A 21564-nucleotide genomic window follows, 5' to 3' on the forward strand; every position below is an offset into this window, starting at 1 on the left:
GGTTCCTGGAACAGGACTCACCCTACCCCCAGCGCTTACCCTAAGGCTTAAGGATCACCCCGCACGCTTACCTAAAGACAGAACAAGACACATATTTTGGTCAGACGTTCGCATTGAATGTACTAGTGAATTTTGTCGCATTTGTTTCCCCATTGTTTGCTATCGTTGCTTAGTGTGCAAAGAAAAATGGTGGACCCATTGCTGTGAGGGCCGCCCTCCAACAGGGATTTGTAAATCGTGTTGGAGATCCCAACGCGATCAGACAGAAGGGTTGCTCAAATTTCTGGTGGCTAGAGGAGATCTGGTGTTCGATAGCCCCGAGTGGTGGAAGATTTATGTCTATGGCATAAATCCTTCATATTATTGCTACCACCCAAACGAGCCCCGCCCATTTGTGGCAAACATTGTCGAGGATCTCTGTCGAAGAAAGGTCCCAGCAATCTGTTGTGGTCTCTCACCCTATGAGGTCAAAGCCCATAAGTGGCAAACGCTTTTGGCCAGAACACTTGGGCATCCCGAAAGGCTGTGCGATGAGTCCTGCCTTAAATATCACTCCTGCTGCCGAGAAGATGGTTATCCCCGTGACTTGCCGCAACCAAGCCGACGGGCGAGGCAGAGGGGTAAGAAAAGAGGAGGACTGGCCAGCCCATGGCGCCCTGACCTGGCAGAAATATGTAGACGGGCAGACAAAGAAGCCCAAGACCCGAAACGACAGAGGTGGGACCAAGGGGTTATGGCAAGGGAAATGCCCCAAGAGTGGGAATAACCTAGGCGGCCCTCATGGTAAATGGCAAAGCTGGTTATCTCTTTTAGCCCTTTTGTATATTGAATTACCTTTGGTCAACGGTACGATCACCACGCATCAACCCTTCAATTGGACTCTGTACAATTTAGCCTATGGACCAGAACTAGTTGCCGTCAATATTACACCAGGAAACCCCACCTTTGTGGTTAAAGTAGGTCAACTAGGACCCTGGAGAGATAAACAGCGGGCCGAATACTACTACCCTCAGCAGATGATCGGATATTATCTGTGTCCTAGTAACAATCCAGGCCTCGGGTATTGTAACAGTCCTAGTCATTTTTATTGTAGTTATTGGGGCTGCGAGACTATAGCTTCTGAATGGACACCCCCAAAGCCAGACCGATATCTGGAAACCCAATGGTACCCAATTGGATGTAAACAAAGAAAATGTGGGGCGGGCTGCATCCAAGTAGTCAATTGGAATGGAGTAGGGGAATGCACTGGCATTCAAATGACAATCAAGGAGCCCGAAGACTTGGGATGGGTCGTAGGAAAATTATGGGGAATACGATACTATGTGGCTGGACCAGACCCAGGAAATTTGATAATGATTAGAAAAGAGCCAATTCTCCAAGCACCTATTAAGGTAGGACCAAATCCAGCCCTATCTCAGGGTGATACAGAGCGCCCTGTCGTCCTGGTAACCCCCACTACTAACAGTCCAGCTGACAGTATGAGGCCCACGAACAGTGTTGATAACATCGATATACCCCCTACACCTATGTCGGTTAATACCCTGTGGAAAATGCTCAATGCTAGCTTCAACCTCCTTAACTGAACCCATCCAAAACTCGTTAACGAATGCTAGTTATGTTATAGTGTGAAACCTCCGTATTATGAGGCTATAGCTGTCACAGGGAATCATACAATAAAACAAGATTTAAAACCATCTGAATGTAACTGGGAAAATATGGAAGAGCAAAGTCCAGGGATAACCCTAACCAGCATAACGGGACAGGGCACCTGTGTGGGACATGTACCAGTAAATAAGAGAAACATATGCAATGCTACCTTGGTAAGTCCAAGTCAGCACTCAAGATGGCTAATACCAGCACCCAATGCCAAATGGGTGTGCAACACCCTGGGAGTTACCCCTTGTATATCAGTTCGACTATTTAACTTTACTAATGATTACTGCATACAAGTGCTGATAGTACCAAAAATCCTATATCACCCTATAGACTTTGTGTTGAACCGGTACGAGACTACTAAACATCATATAATGCAGAGAGAACCTTTCACGGCTTTGACAATAGCTGTCCTCCTTACTGTGGGAAGCGTGGGAGCAGGCACAGGTATAACAGCTCTCACGTCACAGAGCAAACATTTACAGGAACTTAGGTTAGCAGTAGATGAGGACATCTTAAAATTGGAAAAGTCAATAAACGCTTTAGCAAAATCAGTAAGATCATTGTCAGAAGTCGTGCTACAAAATCGAAAGGGGCTTGATATTCTGTTTATGCAACAAGGAGGGCTATGCGTAGCCCTAAAAGAAGAATGTTGCACATATGTGGACCACACTGGAGTCGCAATAGACACCTTGGCAGAATTAAAGAAACAAATAGAAAGGCGAAGAAAGGATTATAAACAGAACAGTAGTTGGTATGAAACATGGTTCAATCAATCTCCCTGGTTCACCACCTTATTATCCACTATTGCTGGACCCTTAATACTATTTATCCTAGTACTGACCTTTGGGCCATGCATCTTTAACCGCTTAATCGCTATTGTGAAAAATCGCTTGGAAGCCGCTCATTTAATGCTTCTACAAACAAAGTATGAGAAATTAGATGATAACCCTGAAATAAATGGCTTACAATGGTGTGAGCAAGAATTAAAAAGGTTCAATGAACAAATCAACAACAGTGCCAAGACCTGAAGGGGGGAGTTGTGATAAAGAGTTGATTGTTCATTGGAACCACTAATTCCCTAAAAAGGATTTTAAGCCGGAGTGGGGTGTGGGCCCTGCTAACAATTATATACTAGTTATTTTCCACAGGAAGATCTGAACTGCAAGATTGCAAAACAGCAACCTTTCTTCTGCAACGAAACTTGCCACATCTGCCTGACAACAGCCAAGACATGCGCAGAGTACAGCTCAAAACGGGAAGTTAGACAACTTAAAAGGCCACGAGACGTCCGACTGGGCGGGCGACAATAGGCGGAACTGTGCTTCCCCTGTCGACCCCAGCGCTGCTTTATCCTATCCTTTTGCTTGCTGTAATCAATAAATTTTGTAATTGAACTCAGACCGATTGGCGTGGTCTCCTTAATTATAACAACAGGAGCACACAGGGAAGGGAACACCAGGAATGGTGCAGCCACAGGCACCATGTGTCCCCACAGCCCGGCGCAAGCCCTGTCCCCGCCCTGGGATAGGGGGGCAGGTGCAGCCCAAGTGCAGTATGGCCAAAGACACGCTGGGCTGGAGGGCGGAGTGGGGGCTGATCCCACCCTGCACACGGGGAATGTGTGCTTCTCCAGCATTGACACAGCACTGAGCACTCCCCTCGTGCTGACTGCGGTGCTCAATGTGGTAATTACGGAGGGAGGTCATTAATGTCCATCAGCAGGCGCGGAGAGGACAGGACTCGAAGGGAGGAATGTGTTGGGGGTAGACTGGAATGCAGCAGTGCTGACATGCCCGGAGCAGGAGAGACATAAAAAGAGTGCACTAGCCTGTAATTTCCCTGCAATTTCTCCTCGGGAAGTAATGAAAGTTTACGACTAGTCGTGGCAATGCCCGTGTCTCTCTTCCAGAAAGAGGTAGATAAAAATAGTTCAGAATCACACTGAGAAAAAGAGAAATTTGACATTCCTTTGAAAACTCTTTGTGGTCAAGTGTTCCCAGCCCACTTTGGCCAAGTACTTAGTAAGAGGGATGCCAGCTGTGGCTGACAGTCCTTTCAGTTGCCCTCATGCAAGCCAGGCTCTGCTCATCTGCTGAGCAGAGTGATTGGACTTGTTTAATCTTTTGAAGTAGAAATGAAGGGATCTGTGCTGGTTCAGCAAAGCCCTGGCTCCCCTCGGGGGCTGTGTCAGCCTTGGGACAGGACGACTCTTTCCTCCTGGTTTTCTCCATTGCCCCGCTTGCTGCTTGGGGCTGGTTTTCACCTTGCTGAAGCTTCACACCATCCTGCTGAGCTTTCAGGCAATGTGCAAGGGAATTTGGTGCTCCGGATGCAGGGTCAGGTGCTGTAAGTGGAGGATTTGTTTCCCCCGCTGGCTTCTGTTTTGTGTCTGACATTTGGGAATAACTTACTTATCAGGAGGCAGGAAAGCCTTGATGGTTTAGATTTGTAGTTTAAGTGAAGACCCTTTAACACCCCAAATTAAAATCACCCAGTACTTGTCTTGCACTGCATCCTCCCGGATAACAAAAGCAATCTACAATGTTATTTACTCAAGCAGTGCCTTATAAACTAAAATCTTTTTGTCTGTTCTCCACAGACATGAAATACTCAGTGACGTAACAGAGGCTGCATTTAAAATTAAGAACCTTTTTCCCCTGTGCCCTTGGCTAAGCTTGCACAGTCCCACCTCTACAGGAACCACATTTCAATGGTGCTGTACAGCCCTTAGTCTTTACAGCATTTTCGGATCTTTCCAGATGGAAAGTGCCATAGAAATGTAAAACCTTATTAATTAAAGGCTGAAATAGATGCAGTGTGTGGAGGTCAGTGACTCATGCAGGAGGATTCTCAGGCTTCTGCTATGCGTTGCCTCAGGGCGCTTTTTTGAATGTTCCCTTCTCCGGGGCTATGACAGTTTATTACACAAAGGCTGTGTGAACCTGGAGGTGAATGCAAACTACTCGGGCTAGGAACACCAACCAGTGAACCCAATTCATGCTGAGTCTTTTGGGATGGCATAATTTCTTCTCATTACAGTTTCTGCCTGTTTTTTCAGGCAGAACAGACATGTGCTGCAGTGTGTGCAGGGATGCTGCTCTGTGCAGCAGCCCCTCTGCTCCTGGCCATGCTGGCATTATGGATTGCTTCTTTTTCTGGAGGCCCCAGGAGCATTTGATAGCAGGAAGAGAGTGTTTCAGTTAGGAGCCAGTGGCTTCTTGATTATGAGCTGGGATATGGTTCCAGTAGATGGTTTTCCTTGGAGAGGGTGGCAGTGACTGAGCACAGCCCTGGCACAGGGAGCACAGCGGCTGCAGCTCCCAGAGGCACTGAAGCATCAATTGGGTCTGATGCCTGGGCTGCAAGCAGTGCCAATAACCCCAGTGTCGCTGCAGGTGTGCTGGTAAATCCCTTCTCCTCCTGGCTGAGGCTCATTTCACCAAAGTGGGTGTTGTAGTCACACCTCAGGTTGTGTAGCTGCAGTCCCCTCAAAAGCACCACCTACTAGCATTTCCAGAGTCCCCAGGCATGCATCGCCCCAGAACACTAGAATTTGACTTCTGGCTGTGCAGATGTCATTCCTAACTGGATATTGTGAGACAATCTTAGTTCGTTATGTATCTGAGCCCTGAAAAGGAATGGTGATGCCCCCAGCTGCATGGAATGCTGAGATGAACACTGAGGAACCCCCAGGAGTGGATGCCATAGCACACATGCAATATTTGTGCCAGACCCTCATATTGTCACTTTGCTACATTGCTGACTTCATAAGAGCCCCCAGTCCTCAAGGGAGGCTGCATTTTGGGGTGACCTCATAGTGAAGCTCACTGGCTGCGAGGTCCCTGCCCTGCTCCTGGCCCCTCGCTGGCAGCCCAGGGACAGCGAGGTGACAGGGCTGTGCCCGGTGGCTGCTGCTCTGCAGTCAGCACAGCTGGTGGCACAGCACGGCTGCCCCGGGGCTGTCCCCACCGCCCAGCATGACATCAGCCTGCACATAGCCTCGACTCGCTGGTATTTGAACCCGAAGATTCCTTTAGAGGATTTTTAGGTTTTCCTCTCTCTATTGGTTCCTGCTTCCCATTCAGTGCGTCTCTGGTAGGAACTTCAGCTTGTCATTACAACATTCTATACATTTTCCTCATTCTTTTTATTTCCTTCCTTCTCTCATTCCTCTCAATCCCCTCACTACCATCTCCTGACCCAGTAGTCCCGTTTCTGAAACTGAAGTGAGAGGTGCAATGCTTACTTCTCACAAGTAACAAAACTAAACCGCTTAAAAAACACCAAACAAAACCCAAAACCACAGAGATCAAACATTTTGAAATGGGCACAAATGGATACATGGAGCAACTACTTCACTTCAACAATGTTGTTACAGAAATAGAAAATTCAGTTCCAACTGAAGCACATAATTTAGACCCTGTGTACACGGAGACTGGCAGACAGTGTAGCTACAGTAAACAAGCCCCTTCCTACACAGACCCACCCCAGGATTTAACAGACAGTGCAGCTTCCCTGATGTGGCTACAGCCACACGGTGTCTTCAGGTGGCCCTGGCCAGGGATTGCCTTGTGCACACACCTGAGGAACAGGGACAGGCTGCCAGGAGCACGCAGCCACCAGCCCTGCTCTGCTCTGCTGCACCTCATGGCGTGAGACTGAAAGCTTTTGTTGGTTTCATACACAGAACCTCTCCACAGCATCAGTGTGGCTGCCACACCTCCCTCTCCCTGTCCTACCTTGGGTTTTCACCCAGCCAAAAAGGGCAAGAAAAACATTAAAAAACCACCAGGAAAATGGGATTATAAAACCACAAACACTGTTGCAGGAAGATTTGAGGTCAAGCAGCAGACTTGTAATTCATTTCAGAAAATGCATTAGATTTCTAGCTGCCAATGCCATGGACTGGATGGGAGCCGTGAGCTACTGTTGCTGGGTGCCTGTCTGAACAACCCCCTGCATTTTAGTCTTGTTGACAGAGCCCAGTGCTGTGATTCAGAGAGAGCTGTTAATTAAGAGACAAAGTCCAATCTCAAGCTAGCTGGCTCTATTTTTACATAATTTTATTTTTTGTTTGCTGAGCCTTTTAACTCACTCCATGAACCAACAGAGCTGCCAGCTGATCTCCTACTTCTCCTTTTGCTTTTCAGTGGTGCAGTGCAGAATGTGTGATTCGCCACAACTCCAGGCCTTCCACTTTTGAGTCTGTAGGTTTAAAAAGGAATTTTTTTTTTTAATCTGACATTTTGTCCTGAAAGGATGTGAGGCACACAGAACTGCCAAATGTGGAAGCCTCCACAGGAGGCCAAGACATGATATTAAAAGGAGTAATGAAAGAAAGCAAGCTATTGAAGTGTAAACTCAATTTTTACTGAGAGTATGCTACAGATGAGAAATGAGTAGTTTGAATCCCTGGCGCAACTGACACCAAATATTAATGGTTTGGTATAAGCAGGAAATACAAAGAATTTTTAAAAATCTGTTTTCCCTGTGTTTCCATAGGAGTCTGTTTGTTAAGGCACTGGAGACCATATATATTTTTAATAACCTGTATCTCGGTCAGAATCTTAATTACAGATCTCACGTTCTTTAGATTAATTTCACTCACTGCCAAGGCTAGGCTCTTGATCCCTATTTTTTTCTGGATTATAAAACATATTACAAGTACTCTGCTTACTTCCTTGTCTTGGATCCTTTTCTTGGATTAAACCTGCAGGAAGGAAAAATGCAATCTAATTCGCTGCAGGACACTGTGTTGCTGCAGGAAAGGCTTGTAGGAATATGGCAAAGATGGGAAACACAGCTCTGCAAATCTCATCGAACCAGGACCTGGAGGAAAGTGATGGTCCTCATCATGGAATGGTGACCTGTGCTGTGACACTGACCTGGGGCCAACTCCCTCTGCTCTATTACATACCTTGAATTAATGTGGCACCCTGAATGAATCTTCCTTGTAGGTTATTCAGTCTCTCTATTTTTTTGCTTAATAACAAAGGATGGAGTGTGTAGATTCAGGTATCTCAGAAGTGCTGGCAAATGAGTCATGAAATGTATTAAATTTATTCAGTTGTCTTTACAACCCAGTACAAGTGTAAGTTCTGTGGAGAGATTTGTATTAAAACCCATCTCAAAACACACCACGGAAAGTCCCAGAGTAATTTGTTACAGGGTAAAAACAATCGCTCTCCCACAAGAGGCTCACTGAGACTTTTCAAAGAAAACTTTGAAACAAATTACTGCATGCAGACAAGTTTCTCCAGCCGCAGAACTACCTCTGCAGATCAAGGTCAGGTTCCCAAAACCTCCCTCTCTTCTTAGAGGGGCTCTGGTGGCCCCCCTTGTACCCCTGGGCTTTCCTCTCACCTGTAGTCTTGTTATTGTAGACATTTGGATGAAAACAAGGCTTTTCCTAAAAGCAGCAGCTCTCAGGAAAGTGAAACTATCTGGGTTTTCAAAACAAAACGCCAATTCACAAAGCCAAGGGGAATCCAGCTATAACTTTTCCTCTGTCTCCTTCAAATCCCACCAAACATCACCTCCTCTCTCTCCAAAGACTCTTGGTGTCCTGCACTTACTTCCTCAGGAGAACAAGGCCAGATTTTGACCTCGAATTTGTTGATTGTACCTCAAAAGTGGCGTCCTGAGAACCTGGGCAGGGGGCGGCCGGGACAGGGCTGTGAGGAGAGGCAGCCCCTCGGCCTGCGGAGCGAGCCGAGAGCCGGGGAGCTTTGCGAGGCGAGGCTCCGGGGGGCAGGGGGCTTTTAGGGTCCCTGCCAGGGTGAGGGGGTCTCTAGCCCGGGGTGAGGGTTCCCCAGCCCGGGGTGAGGGGGGATCCCTGCCGGGGTGAGGGGGGATCCCTGCCCGGGCTGAGGGGGATCCCTGCCGGGGTGAGGGGGGATCCCTGCCGGGGTGAGGGGTTCCCTGCCCGGGCTGAGGGGGTCCCGCCCCGCCCCGCCCTGCCCTGCCCTGCCCTGCCGTCCCCGGCCGTGCCTCACCTGCGGGCGGGCGGTGCCGGGAAGGGCGCGGGGGCGGCGCGGCGGGCGGTGCCGGGAAGAGCGGCCGGGCCGGGCGGGAGGCGCCGGAAGAGCCCATTTCCTCCGCGGGACGGGACAAAGCGCGGGGCCGGAGCGCAGCCAGGGCGGCACCACCACCCAGCCCAGCCTCTGCCCCCGGTAAAGTTGCGGGTCTCACACTTAGAAACTTTTGGGCGGCGGGCCGGGCCGGGCCCTGCGGCCGCGGCGCTCGGGAGGGACGCGGGGCTGGGGCGGGGAGCGGAGGACGGGAGCGGAGCGGAGCGGGCCGCGCCGGGGCGGGAGCCGGGCCCGGCCTGGGGAGGCCGCGCTGGGCCGGGGCGGCGGGGCCCGTGTTGGGAGCGGGGCGGGGGCGGTGTTTGGGGCCGCCGAGCGCGTTTCGGCGGGGAGAAGCGCGGCCGGGCCGGCTCCCGGCGAAGTTTCGGTGCGGCGGGGCGGTGTCAGGCCCCTCCCCGCGCTGCCGGGGCCGCCCCGGCGCCGCTCCCCGGCTGCGGGCAGGGCCGGGCACCGCCGGCAGCCCCCGGGAGAGCCCCGTGCCTTTCGGAGCCTCGGTGTGTCCGGGCGGCGCTGCCGGGGCCGCAGCGAGCTCTCGTGCCGCCCCGGTCGCGGTGCCGATCCGCACACGGACAGCCGGGCACACCCCGCGCCTCCGCCTGGCTCCGCCACGTTTTGGGACACCCACCCCATGTCCACTGCCGGGCCGGAAGGCGAGAGCCTCTCCTTCGCTGACAGAAAGTTTCGTGCTACTTTTCACGGACAAAAAGTAGGGAGAGCGTGTCAGCTGCCGGGTTGTGTGCGACCATGTGTCTGCTGCCGGTGCCCGTGGGCTCTCTGGGCAGCCAGGGTCACCCGGCTTGTATTCATTGTTCTTGCCAGTTCGAAACACGTGAAGTCTTCCATGCCGAAAGTTTGCAGGAAAGTGTGTGTTTCGGCTATATTGAGTGAGGAATTGGATGTGATCAAGGCACGCCTCCCTGCCCGTCTGCCCTTAGCCCGCCGGCCCTGCCCAGGCGGTGTTGTCTGGCGAGGGTCATTGATCGCTCCCTCGCCCAGCTGGGCTGTGAGCCCCATGACCGTGTCCTCATCCCAGCTTTTGGAATTATGACTCCAGGCGTGTCTGGGTTATCTGTATTGAACTAGTCTGGGAGCTCTTTGCTGCCCTTCCCCCTTCGTTTGTCTTTGTCTATTGTTATTTTGGGATGGGAGTCGTGCACAAGGTGTTTTCTGGGTGCTTCAGTTACTTGTGCTTGAGTTCCTGGTTTCCTGTGGTTTTCCTGCACTGGGATAAGGGAGGTGGGGGGAGAGGCTGCACTCCTCAGTCCTGCTGGCTGCACCAGGCTCTCAGTGCTTTCAAACCAGCTAAAGGCTCTGGGGTTGTTTATTTCAGCTGCTGGTTGCTTTGTAGGCAGGATTGTGTTGATGAAGGTGAAAGCACAGCTCATTTTACGCTAGGTGCAGTCTTTGCTCTGTCTTGGGGCACCAAGGCCACATTAAGTGTTTTCTTGTACTTATTTCACCCTTCTCAATCGAAACGTTTTGTTTAAAAGGGCATACTTTGATGTTGAGTCACTGTTTTTCATTTACAGAGAAACAGTTTCTAAAACATCGCAGAAATGATTTTTTGCCTTTTCTCAGCAGAAACAGACAAAGGTTTATTAGGCTTTGTTTTTAGAAAGGCTTTGCCCTAACCTTTTCCATAACAAACAATGTGCCTTCAGTCTTGAGGGTTTTTTCAGCCAGCTCTAATAATAGGCCTCTGCATTGGAGATTAAAAGTTTACACAAGGTGGCCGGGGGGAGAGCAGTGGGCAGAGATTAGAAATCCCGTGCTCAAATCGATGCTTTAAAATACAAATGTAAATACTTTCCTCACAATGGATTTTTAAGCTTTGAAACATCAGCATTTCTGTGCTGACATGTGTAAGGACAGGCATTAATGTGCAGCTTCTTCATAGGGCTTCTGTTGGTCTGATAAAGTTAACTGGGAGATGTAATAGAAAAGTAATTTGTGTTTTTTCAGTAGCATGAATATCTTCCTTCTGCAGCTGTAAGATCGAGAAACTGATCTTGCAAAGGAGTCCACATTAGTAGAAATGTTCATGAGCTGGAAATACACTTTAGTGGGACTTCAGCCCTGCTGAATTTAAATCTGCTGTTACTATTTGATTTCTAAATGACCTTTTTTATGCAGGGAATTAGTTAAGATCGAAAAAAATATGTAGCAGCCAAACCAGCTTGCTCATCATAGGTGGACAGTGGGGCTGGCTGGGAGCGAGGGCCGTGGTATTTCTGTTCAAGGACTTGCTGGGTTCTGTTCTACTGGCGTCTCTCAGCTTTGCTGGACACCAAAGGAAACATGAATAAACGAGGACTGAGTATCATTTTGTTAGGACAGTGCCGTATGAGACAGGCACTCAACATAATGATGAATCACAGACTGGTTTGGGTTGAAAGGGACCTTAAAGCTCGTCTGGTTCCACTCCCCTGCCATGGCAGGGACACCTTCCTGCCCAAGCCCTGCACCTGCTCTAAACCCTGTCCAGCCTGGCCTTGAATGCTTCCAGGGATGGGGCTTCCTGCTATTGTGCCGTAACTGGCCATCACTCAAAATCTTGTGCTGCAGAACTTCAGTGTATATGACCTTGAGGAACGATCCGTTATTGCTCTGGGAATTCACCCGAACTGTTTCACAGCTAATCTGGAACAGCTCCATTCAGTGAGTTTATAGCTCGTGCGTTGGTTAAACAGTGTTGCAGCTTTAGAGAAAGTGCAGATGTTTGATAATTACTACTTTTAACTCCATACTATTTTAATCCAGCAAATGAGATTTAAAATAGAGCTACCACAAAATTGTATGCCAGCAGCCTCACTGGATGAGTTCCTCTGGAAAGCCAAGCACTGAGAGTGGCCTGCTGTGTCATGAAGCAGAACTGGGTGCAAATGGATTTATTGAGGCTGAGGAGTTGCAGCAGGAATGCAGTCACTGCAACTGGAAGTGGGATGGTTCTTTTTGAATGACTGAGACTCCTTATCTGCCAGTCAGGGTGAGAATGGGTGTAACTGATTTCTGGTGTGCAGAAGGTTAGTCCAGACTTTTCTATTGGCAAATCTGATACTTAAACATGATTCATAATTCCTCGTGACTGATGGATTTAAAGAGCCAGCTACCTTTTCTCTCAATATTATTACATATTTTTCCTTGTTAATCCCAGATGTACCACAGAAAACATCTGTTAGTCCTTTGATATGTGTTTATAAATATCTCTGGTGAAATCAGAGGAGTAGTAACCTCTTTTCCCCATGCTTTGTGAAGTGATAGAAATTATTAAATACAGAGATCTAAACTAATGTAGTTTGTAAAGGGAAAGTCTCCCCCACTCTATTGACATTCCCTTCTTGTTATAATTTCTCTAATTTACAAGACAGCTACTTATTAATCAGTTAGACTCCCAAGAGCCTCTTCTGAAAGGCTTTCAATTCAGGGCCCTATGCCTGTATCTTGGGCTCATACAAAGCAGTGTGGGCAGCAGGTTGAGGGCAGGGATTCTCTCCCTCCACTCAGGTGAGACCCCAGAGACCTGCAGAGCTGCCCCAGCCCTGGGCCAGCACAGGAGGGACCTGGAGCTGCTGGAAAGAGTCCAGAGGAGGCACCAGGATGAGCAGAGGGATGGAGCAGCTGTGCAGGAGGGAGGAAAGGCTGGGAGAATTTGGATTGTTCAGCCTGGAGAAGGGGAGGCTCTGTGGAGATCTTAGAGCCCCTTCCAGTGCCTAAAGGGACTCCAAGAGAGCTGGAGAGGGACGTGGGACAATGTCCTGTAGAAGCAGGACAAGGGAGAATGGCTTCCCACTGCCAGAGGGCAGGGTTAGGTGGGATATTGAGAAAAATTTTTCACTGTGAGTGTGGCACAGGGTGCCCAGAGAAGCTCTGGCTGCCCCTGGATCCCTGGCAGTGTCCAAGGCCAGGTTGGAGTACCCTGGGATAGTGGAAGGTGTCCCTGCCCATGGCAGAGGGTGGAATTAGATGAGCTTTAAGGTCCCTCCTGACCCTAACCAGTCTGATAAACTCAGGGATGGAAAAAGCAAACCGGAGGACAGCTGTAGCTAAAGGAATAACCATTCATTACCAAGGCAGAGAGGGGAACAGTGCCCATGAAACCAAGCTGGATGCCAGTTGGTTCTCTGGCAGCTGTGTTTTAGTTTGTTACAGCCCAAGAGTGAGTGAAACTGCTGGCAGTGAGGGGCTTGAGAGCCAAGTAGGCAGGGAGCTGGCACTAGTGTGGCAGGTAGGATTGTCCTGGGCATAATATGAGATCCTAAGTGTTCTCTTTTTCCCAAAGAACACTCAGTCTCTAAGCAATCAGTGCCCTGTTTTGGAATAGATCTGCATATTACTATACCCTTAAGGAGAATTTCTGTGTGGAGCTGATGTTAGGAAGCAAATGAGATATTGGTGCAAGTAGGGTAGAAGAGGTTGTAAACCCACTGGTGCACCCTGTTCTGGAGTAGCCTTCAACAGCTACTTTAAGGAAGAGGCTGAAACTAATGAGCGTGTGAGTAGGTGCTGAAGGAGCAGGAGAGGAAAAAATTACCTTCTTTTTTTTACCTGGAGGTTAACTGAAGGAATTAAGGGGAAAGTGTAGGCCACGCAGTTCTGTCATTGCTGTTGTTCAGTTGAAGGTCAAGAGGACATTTAGGTAAATACTAAATTGGTGGCTTTTCATTAAAGTCAGTAAGAGTCAATGCTATCAGGAACGTGTGGCCTTGATAGAATGTGTGATTTTTCATGCTTCCCCTTCCACTGCTGTTCCCACTTCCCAAGGGCTCAGAATTTTCATTCACTTTATTCTGGGCACCTGTGGAGGTGATATCTATGCAGATCTAAGGCTCTAAGGGGGAGATTCTCCTTTCTATATCTTTCTCTGGTTGATATAACCTGAACACAGAAGATCCACTTAAATAAATGGGCTGCACAAGGGCTGCACTAGCAATGTAGCTTTACAGAGCCACAAAGGTCAGTTGAATTTTTCATGTAAACAGGACTGAGCTGTGTGCCTATAAAACGGTGTTTAACCTGCGTAACACTGAGCAGGTCAGTATTCATCTTAGCAAAGTGCTCTTGAGATCTCCAGCTGAAGCTGTAGGTGGGTAAATGTTTTTTTTAATTGACTGGAATATTGAATTCAGAGGCAGCGTTGTTGAACAGCAGAGGACAGAGCTGTGGTATGCTCAGAAGCAAGAAGGTGAAAGTGGGTGTGAGTGCAACTAATCAAGATGTACAAGCTGCCAGTTTTTGCCCTCTTTCTTGCAAGTATGTCCTTGTAATGTGTACTTGTAAAGCTAATCTCTTTTAGCATGACTTAAAGACCTAGAGTCTTGCTGTTCAGTGTTGAAGAGTTATTCCTGGTCTTGGATAATTCATGATGGGCTCTGGACATGTGTGCAAATGACACAGCTTGTAATTACTTCACTTGCAAACCATGCAGTTTATTCCAACGGATGATGTCCAGGTGTTTTGGAGTTTAAGCATCCTGAAACTTAAATTATTTATTCATTTAAAAGATGAGAAGTTGAACAATGAACTGTAAGCGGTGGACAGAGGGTTTGATGTGTTCTGATTGCTATAGCTGAGAGGTCTGTCCTGTTGTGACCGTGATCATGAGGTTTTGGTTATACTGGTCCCATCAACTTTTTTAGTCTAGCCCTTTTCTGAGGCCCTGAATTACAAGCCCTTCACCTGGTCTTGGCTGAGCTGACTGTTGTCAACAACTGAAGGAGGAAATAAAGCAGGAGCTCTGCTTGTTGCACTGACTAGTATCCTCTGTCTCCTTTGATGCCTTTGTGGAGTGATGGATGCTCTAGGATGGTGTTTGGTATCTCCTTCTGCTTCTCTGGTCGTAGTTATCACTTTTCTTTTTACTAATCCCTACAATCATTTGTCATCATTTATCTTCCCTTCCTCATACTCTCCCCCACCTTCTTCCTGGGTGGTGGCAGTGTGTAAAGTCATCCCTAAAAGGGAAAGCAAAAGGCAGGCAGTAAAACAAGCAATAAAAACCATGAGAGAAGAGCAAACAAGTAGCATTGCTTCCCTGGGGTTCTCTGCCGAGGTCCAGCAGTGTAGGAGCTTCCTGAGGCAGGAGTTGGAGCCTGGACTGACTCTGTTCTGCAGATATGCCCAGTGGCCACGGTGGCCAGTGCCCAGTGCTGGCAGGAGCCCACGTGGCTGCTGGCTGTGACAGTCCTGGCTGCAGGTGCAGAGCAGCTCTCCCATCACAGCATCCAGCTGATGACTTCATGTCTTTTAAATTAGAAACCATGTGAGGCAAACGACTTCATACAAGCTACAAGTAAAATGAAAGATATGGAATATTTTCTGAGTGAAAAGCAGGAATCTGGTTTGGCTCTATGAGAAGCTCTGGAGTAGTTTAAATTTTGGTACAAAGTATGGCTTTGTAGTTCCTGCCACTTCCACTCTTTGGAAGATGTGTTTAATTAGAAATGACTGCCGTTGCGGCTGGAAACACATTTCCTGAGTAATATTAAACAGTGCATTCTGAAAGTGGAGATGTGGGGAAAGCTTTTTGGACAGTGGGCATAGCCTGTGTTTGTTACTCCATGACACTTCCATTGCTGGTGGAGTCCTCAATCACAATCCTTCTACTTTGTATGGGTACAGAGAGGACTGCAGTAGGATTATGAGACTGTTTTGGGAGTTTTTTCTCCTCTCTCCTAGCTGGGGGTTAGGGAGAAAAAAGAATTACATAAAATCCAATAAGAGTAGCACAAAAAGTAAAAAATGCTAGAGGGTTGATTTGTAACAAAACAGAATAATGCAGATTAGTTGTGCAGGGTTCAAAGCTTATAACCTCAAGGAAAAAAGTTAATTTCTGGTCTTTATGCATCAGTAGTTTAGTGTCAGGTGTTCTAAACTGGTTTACTTAGTTTACAGAATTGGTTAAGACAATTTGAATATGAGTATTTGATTAACAGAATATTACTGTGGGCTTAGGGAAAAGTCAATGGCTGTCGGTGAAAGATGCAGTGTTCAGCAGAACCAGAGGCAAAACGCTGGTGCAAAGCCAATGGAACAGGATTTTTTAGCTCATCTGGTTTTTGTTCTGTATGTTTGTCATGTTTCCTGTTCCTGGGGGTGAAAAGAAGGGGTGGAGAGAGAAAAATATGTCTTTAATCAGATGTAAGTTAGTTTCCACTTAGTAAATGGCTATGTTAGTACATTAAAATCTCTTTTTTCTTTCCAGCAAGACCATCCAAGCAGTGACTCCTTTTGCTCAAACCTGGTTCCTTCCTGTTGCTTTTATGGAATGTGGGTGGGACAGTGACATTCTTTTTTAAACAGAAGTTGCTTTAATTGGTCATCTATATGTGAAGGCAGTGACTCCAAAGGATTCCTGTCCAGGCAGATCATAGTTAGCTCTGACTCTCCTGCACTGTGGTGCACCCTTAGCGAGTTGGTGCTTGACAGAAGGTGGTTATGGCTGTGCAGGAGCTCTGGGAAGCGTCCCAAAATTCATCACACCACTGTGTTTTTATTATTACTTGCTTTGCTCTTGTGAAGAAGCTGCAAAGTTCTCATCATTCAGTGGCTCTGTGTTCCCAGGATGTGCAGCCTTGAGGAGATGGAGTGCCAGAGCATCCTACCTTAGTGCAGTCACTGAAAGATGCCTAACTCCTCCAAACCACACTTGTGCATCCCATTCATGTTCTCTTTCTTCTGGGCTTTGTTTTTGTGAATTCCCCCCTTCCCCCTTCCAAGCTCACGGTGTGTGTTGGTGGAGCTGCAAGTTGAGAGTTGTCTGAGGGCGTGTGGTGATGGTGCAATTCTTCCTGTGAGAGTAACTCATTGTTTATAGCTGGGAGATGTTGCTGAAGGTTGCCCTGAGCATAAAGTGGAAATCTCGGCCTCATCACCTGTGGGGTTTGTTACTTTTTTCTTTAAAAAATAACTGCTTTGTAATTTTTAGCTAAGACTGACAAGAGCATTCCTGAATCAAAGAGGAGGACTGAAAAAAGACTTCTGAAGGAGTTTTTGTAGGAAACTTAGAAAACATTTTACTTTGAAGAGTCTTCACACTCACGTTCTCCTTTGCTTCAGTGGGTGCTTCTAGTAGGTGTTGTAAAAGGAGAAAACTAGAAAACTTACTCCATTCTTAAAACATAAAAGTTTTTGTTGCATAGTCCTTAGCTGCTGCTCTGTTGAGCATACTGCTGAGAAAGATATGATATTTAGTCTCTGTTAATACAAGGTTGTCCATTTGCTCCAAGTTTAAGCAAATTTTCATCAACCCCCTAATTATAGGGAGTCTCTTTTTTCAAAACACGTGTCGGCTCCAACAGCTCCAGTGGTTGTGTACTTCTGACTGTTTTAAATTGCTAATGAAGGTCTAGATTTCAAAGATGTGGTCAGCTAAAAGCACTGAAGGGTATTGCATAACAACATATCAATTTAGGGATGAAAATGCAGTTTGAGTGGGGTCAGATTCTGGTTATTTCTGACTCTTTAGCATAAACAGCACTTTTTATTGCAGGTTGAGTGCTGAAGAAGATCAGAACAAAAATTCCCAGGTTTTCTTTTCCTTTTATTGCCAGCCATCAGTGAATTTTTGCAAGCTAAGCAAGAATCAGTTTTGCAGCCCTGGCAAATTCTTCTGCCAACTGATAAAGTGGACTAATTTATAGCAACCTTTTTCTTACTTAACATACAGTTGTGGCAAAAATCAACTTGTTAAAAGGTTGCCCCTTCTTGCATTCATTGTTAACTTAAGTTTGGTAATTGGAACCTGTGCTGGCATAGTTTGGGGTTTGAAGAGCCATGCTCTGAAGCCACAGCCTAGTTATTATATCTGCACTGACTGTGTCCCTAGGGTCTGAAATGTGTTCTGTGGTTCAGAGAGTGCCAGAAAGCTGTTCTCTAATGCTTTCTCTATGATTTTAGGGAAGCTTCACAGAGTTTTCTGCCTTGAGAGTGGAAAGAGACCTTGAGGTTGGAAGGGCTCTTGGTAGTTGAATTCAAGTGGTCCAGCAGATGCCTGAGCTCTAACATCCTGTCTCCAGGCTGAGTCCCCTTGTGTTTCAGAGTGTGAACCTACAGTTTGAGCCTCCAGCTTCAGTGTGAGAGATGTGGCTGAGCAGGGGCTGGGTTTGGCAGGTTGTAGTTGCCATCACTGCAGGGATAAGCTCATGAGAGATGTTGCTGTTTGCTTAAGATGCAGGTGTGATGTCCTTGTGCACAGCTAGAGCCTCGCAGTGCTGACCCACAGAACAGCAAAATACAGCAGTTACCAATCTGGTGGTTTCTTGTTCTGATATGGGAAGTTGTCTTTCATCGTGTTGGTGCAGATCTTCAGCATAAAATGCACAAACATCCATGTGAAGGCAGAGTTAGTGGTTATTATTAATAACAGTAATAGCTTGCTGTTCGAGATACATTTTTTCTTTTTGCCAAATACAAAGCCTTGCTAGAATATAAAAATTAATCTTAGTTTTAGAGGAGATGCTTTTAGAAGAAGAATGTGTGTCTTCTAAGGCACTCTTGATAACCTGTCAGTTTTCCTTATGGAGCTGGAATCGTGCATGAGCTCTGGAAACTGAAAACTGCAGAAATAAATTGGAAGTTTGTTGGGACATATCAGATTATCCATCTGAGCAGTTAAGTGGGTATAAGCCTGAGTTTGGTTCCTGTGTTCTTTCATGGTATCATCCATGAACTGGAGCCTTAGTGTGACATAAATAAGTCACTAATTGCTTGTGCTGGCTGTGATTTGTCTTCCATGCACCTCCTTTCTAGCTCCTTTGAGGTAAAATAATTCTGTCAAAAAGGAAATGATCAGAGCTGAACACTTACATAACTGGAGGCAAGAAGCTGCCGTTGGCACCAGCATCTCCCAAGAAAACATCATATTTGCCATTGTGAAATCTCTGCTGAGGTCCCAGGACCAGCACAGTGAAGCTGCTTGTGCAGAGCGTGCCTTCATCCCCTCGGTGACAGCTAGACCTGAGTGAGGGAGTGCAAACCTGTTGTGACAGAGCACCTTCCTGATTTTGACTGCAAATGAGTCGCTCGAATCCACAGCATGGTGACAATTTGGAAGCTGCTAGGAGATAGCACAGACTGCTTGGGGGAGAGTGAGGCGTCTTAATCTGGTGATGTGCCCTGTGCCCACTCCCGTGTGATGGTGTGTGGGCTGGGCTGTGCTGCCACGGGGGACAGGTGAGGGGCTCCCTGTGGCTGCTGGCTCTGCTGGGAGACAACACCCACGCAGGAGAGAAAACAGAGTTAGGAGTTTCATGGATTTTTGTAGGGACATTAAATTAGGTTTCATCTCTCAACTCAGTAGCAAGGTCTAAATGAGTGGAGAAGTCGAGAAGCATGTTTGTTACTGGCTGTGTAAGGCTGTCTAATGAGCTGTTTCAGATGCCTCTCTGTGGGTCTTCTTCACAAGAGCAGCAGAGAAAAACTTACGAAAGGAGATGAAGAGACCTGGAACTGGAATGGCACTGGTGAGAAACAGGCTTATCTGAACCTGAATGTCATATTTTTCTTGGGTGGTTACTGCAGTTTGTGGGGAAAAAAACAAGCTAAAACATGTAGTAAAGTTGAGGATACTTGAGTGGCAGGAAATTCCATCAAGGAAAACATGGTCATTGATTTCTACAGAAGTTTGTTTGATTTTGTGAAGTTATTTCCCATATGTGTTTCCATGTTTTGTATAGATATCACACTTGAAAGTTTTGTAAAACTGTATTCAATGAAAACCAAGAGTTTGGGATGTGGCAGAGATGGTCTTGCCTTGACACCAAGCTGGACATGGCCAATGTATCTACTCACACCTCAGAACTTGGAGGCATTCCAGAGTTTAATAATATAGACACAGCCAATACATCCTACCTTTACCACCAAGACCTGAGTCTCATAATACAGCTTCAAATCAAACTCATCTTGTACATACAAACAGGAGCTTTGGCACAATGTGTGACATCTGAGTTTGTATTAATATTTCAGCCTGTGAAATTCTAACAGTAAGGATTTCCAATGAGGTAGTACCTGCATGGCATTTATGGGGGGGAAGGGGGAGAGGATTTGGTAGCTGAGCAGACAAAATGTAAAGTTGAAGGCTATGTTAGAAGAGGATGACTGTTTTTAGTTATGTATACTTGATGTTAAATAAAAACAGCTTAAATAAAACCTGCTTAAATCCTCCTTGAAAAGCATCACATATACCAAACATCCTTGACTCGCAGCTATTTGGCTGCCGAGTGTTGCTTTATTTGTGGAACAGGGCAGACAAATTAATTTGGAGGCTGTAAAAGGAAAGAATGAAACTTTTTATTTTATGGATGCTTCTAGTTATATGAAAACCAGTTTTGAATTGTCAGTGGGGCATGATGAAGCCCCAGCATGTGAGCTGAGTTTTATTGAAGTGTGCCTTAATCTTTTTGAAACAGAACTGTTCAGAAGGTTTGCATTAGTGGTGTGTGTTAGACACCTAGTTCCTGAAGATCTTTGTCTGCTCTCGTCTGCCACCTTCAGCAGGGGTAAAGGATCCCTGGTGGTTGTCAGGTGGGTTGGGTGTTGGGTAACAAGCCAAACAAAAGCATTCCCTTGGGAACAGGGGGTCTGGTTCATTTTCTGTCTGGAAGATGAAGCTGGGTCGTTGTGTTATGAATCCTACCATGTTCCCTCCTCATGAACTGGGTGGTAGAGTAATGACTATTCTCATTTTGTGGTACAGAATATCTAAAGTCAGTCTGGAAGCATGGTAGGAGACCAGATTATAATTCAAAATGAGTGAGACTACTTAAAGAAATATGAGAGAAAGAAGCTGAAAAAACCTGCAGTGAAGTACCTCTTACTGCACCTGGGTATCTCAGCCCCACAGAATGGGGAGCAGCTGAGGAGCAGCAGGAAGTTTGTTCCAATGGAACCTCCCAGGTATAAAATGTTCTTGTCCCATGTTCTGTGTTAGGTATTTTGGACAGCACAATGCTGGAATTCAGCATGTGGTCTATTGTACCTGGCCAGGTCAGCTCCTCTCTGTGCCAGTCAGACTGTTCCTTGAATACTAGCTTCCCTGGGAAAAACCACAATCAGTGAGTGCAGCTTTTAGAAAGCAGCCTGGCAGGAGAGTTAAAATGTGAAGAGTGACAGCAGATGTCAGGTTAACGACTCTTCAGGCAGCACAAGGTGGTGGGACTGAAGCACAGGGCTGTTTGTTTTTTCTGTTTTTTGCTGTGTAACCCAAAGAGATTTCCTGTTGCCCAGAGGTGGGGTGGCTGCAGGATGATTTGGTAGAGGGCAGGTGGAAAGGCTGCATCCTGAGATAGAGCCAGCAGTGCCTTCAGGTGTATGTGGGAGTGCAGCCTGGAAAACCAGGACCACAAGCACTTAGGCTGTTTTGTGATTCATCAGGGTGCAGAGCTCACTGTTAAAATTGTGCTCTTTCAGGGGCTTTTGGAAAAACCTTGGGTGCCTTCAGGGCACTTCTGCAAAGCAGCTGCAGAGCTGCATTCCTCTGCTTGCCAACATCTAGAAATTATTTGCATGGCAATATTATGGAAGTAGATATCTGAAATTGTTCTTAAAACCTTGAATTACCAGTTATTGAAAACACTCAGGCCTTCAGTTGTGGCTTTTGGCAAGAGCACTGTGGACATACCACCCTTTTGCTGTGTTCCTGGCAGGGCAGCCCCTGTACTGGGGTGTGGAAGTGCAGCCCCAGCAGCTCAGACATCCCTCTGCTCATCCTTCTCTCCAAGCAGGCCTGGGGTCTGGCCTGGGGGGCATTTCAGAAGCAGAGTTCATCTCAGTGCTGCTCTCTCCCTGTGCAGTCCCACCTCCTCCATCAGAACAGTAACCTGGG

The 21564-nt window shown here is 47.0% G+C and overlaps 1 protein-coding gene and 1 long non-coding RNA gene across 2 annotated transcripts in view; one reads left to right on the plus strand and one right to left on the minus strand.

Moving 5' to 3' along the window:
• Positions 1-6706: 6706 nt before the first annotated feature.
• On the minus strand, positions 6707-8773 carry LOC146431025 (uncharacterized). The gene is made up of 2 exons (XR_014854843.1): positions 8652-8773; positions 6707-6861 (listed from the first exon to the last, which is right to left on the minus strand). It is a non-coding gene; the product is annotated as an uncharacterized LOC146431025 (long non-coding RNA).
• The window catches only part of CTNNA1 (catenin alpha 1), a 120850-nt gene continuing 107971 nt past the window's right edge, over positions 8686-21564 (plus strand). The window contains exon 1 of the mRNA XM_085073242.1: positions 8686-8828. The gene's annotated coding sequence lies outside the window, so the exon portion shown is untranslated. The remainder of the gene's footprint in view (positions 8829-21564) is intronic.

Source organism: Lichenostomus cassidix, chromosome 13, assembly GCF_008360975.1.
Source record: "Lichenostomus cassidix isolate B80296 chromosome 13, HeHo_3.0, whole genome shotgun sequence".
In the NCBI taxonomy this organism is placed as follows: domain Eukaryota; kingdom Metazoa; phylum Chordata; class Aves; order Passeriformes; family Meliphagidae; genus Lichenostomus; species Lichenostomus cassidix.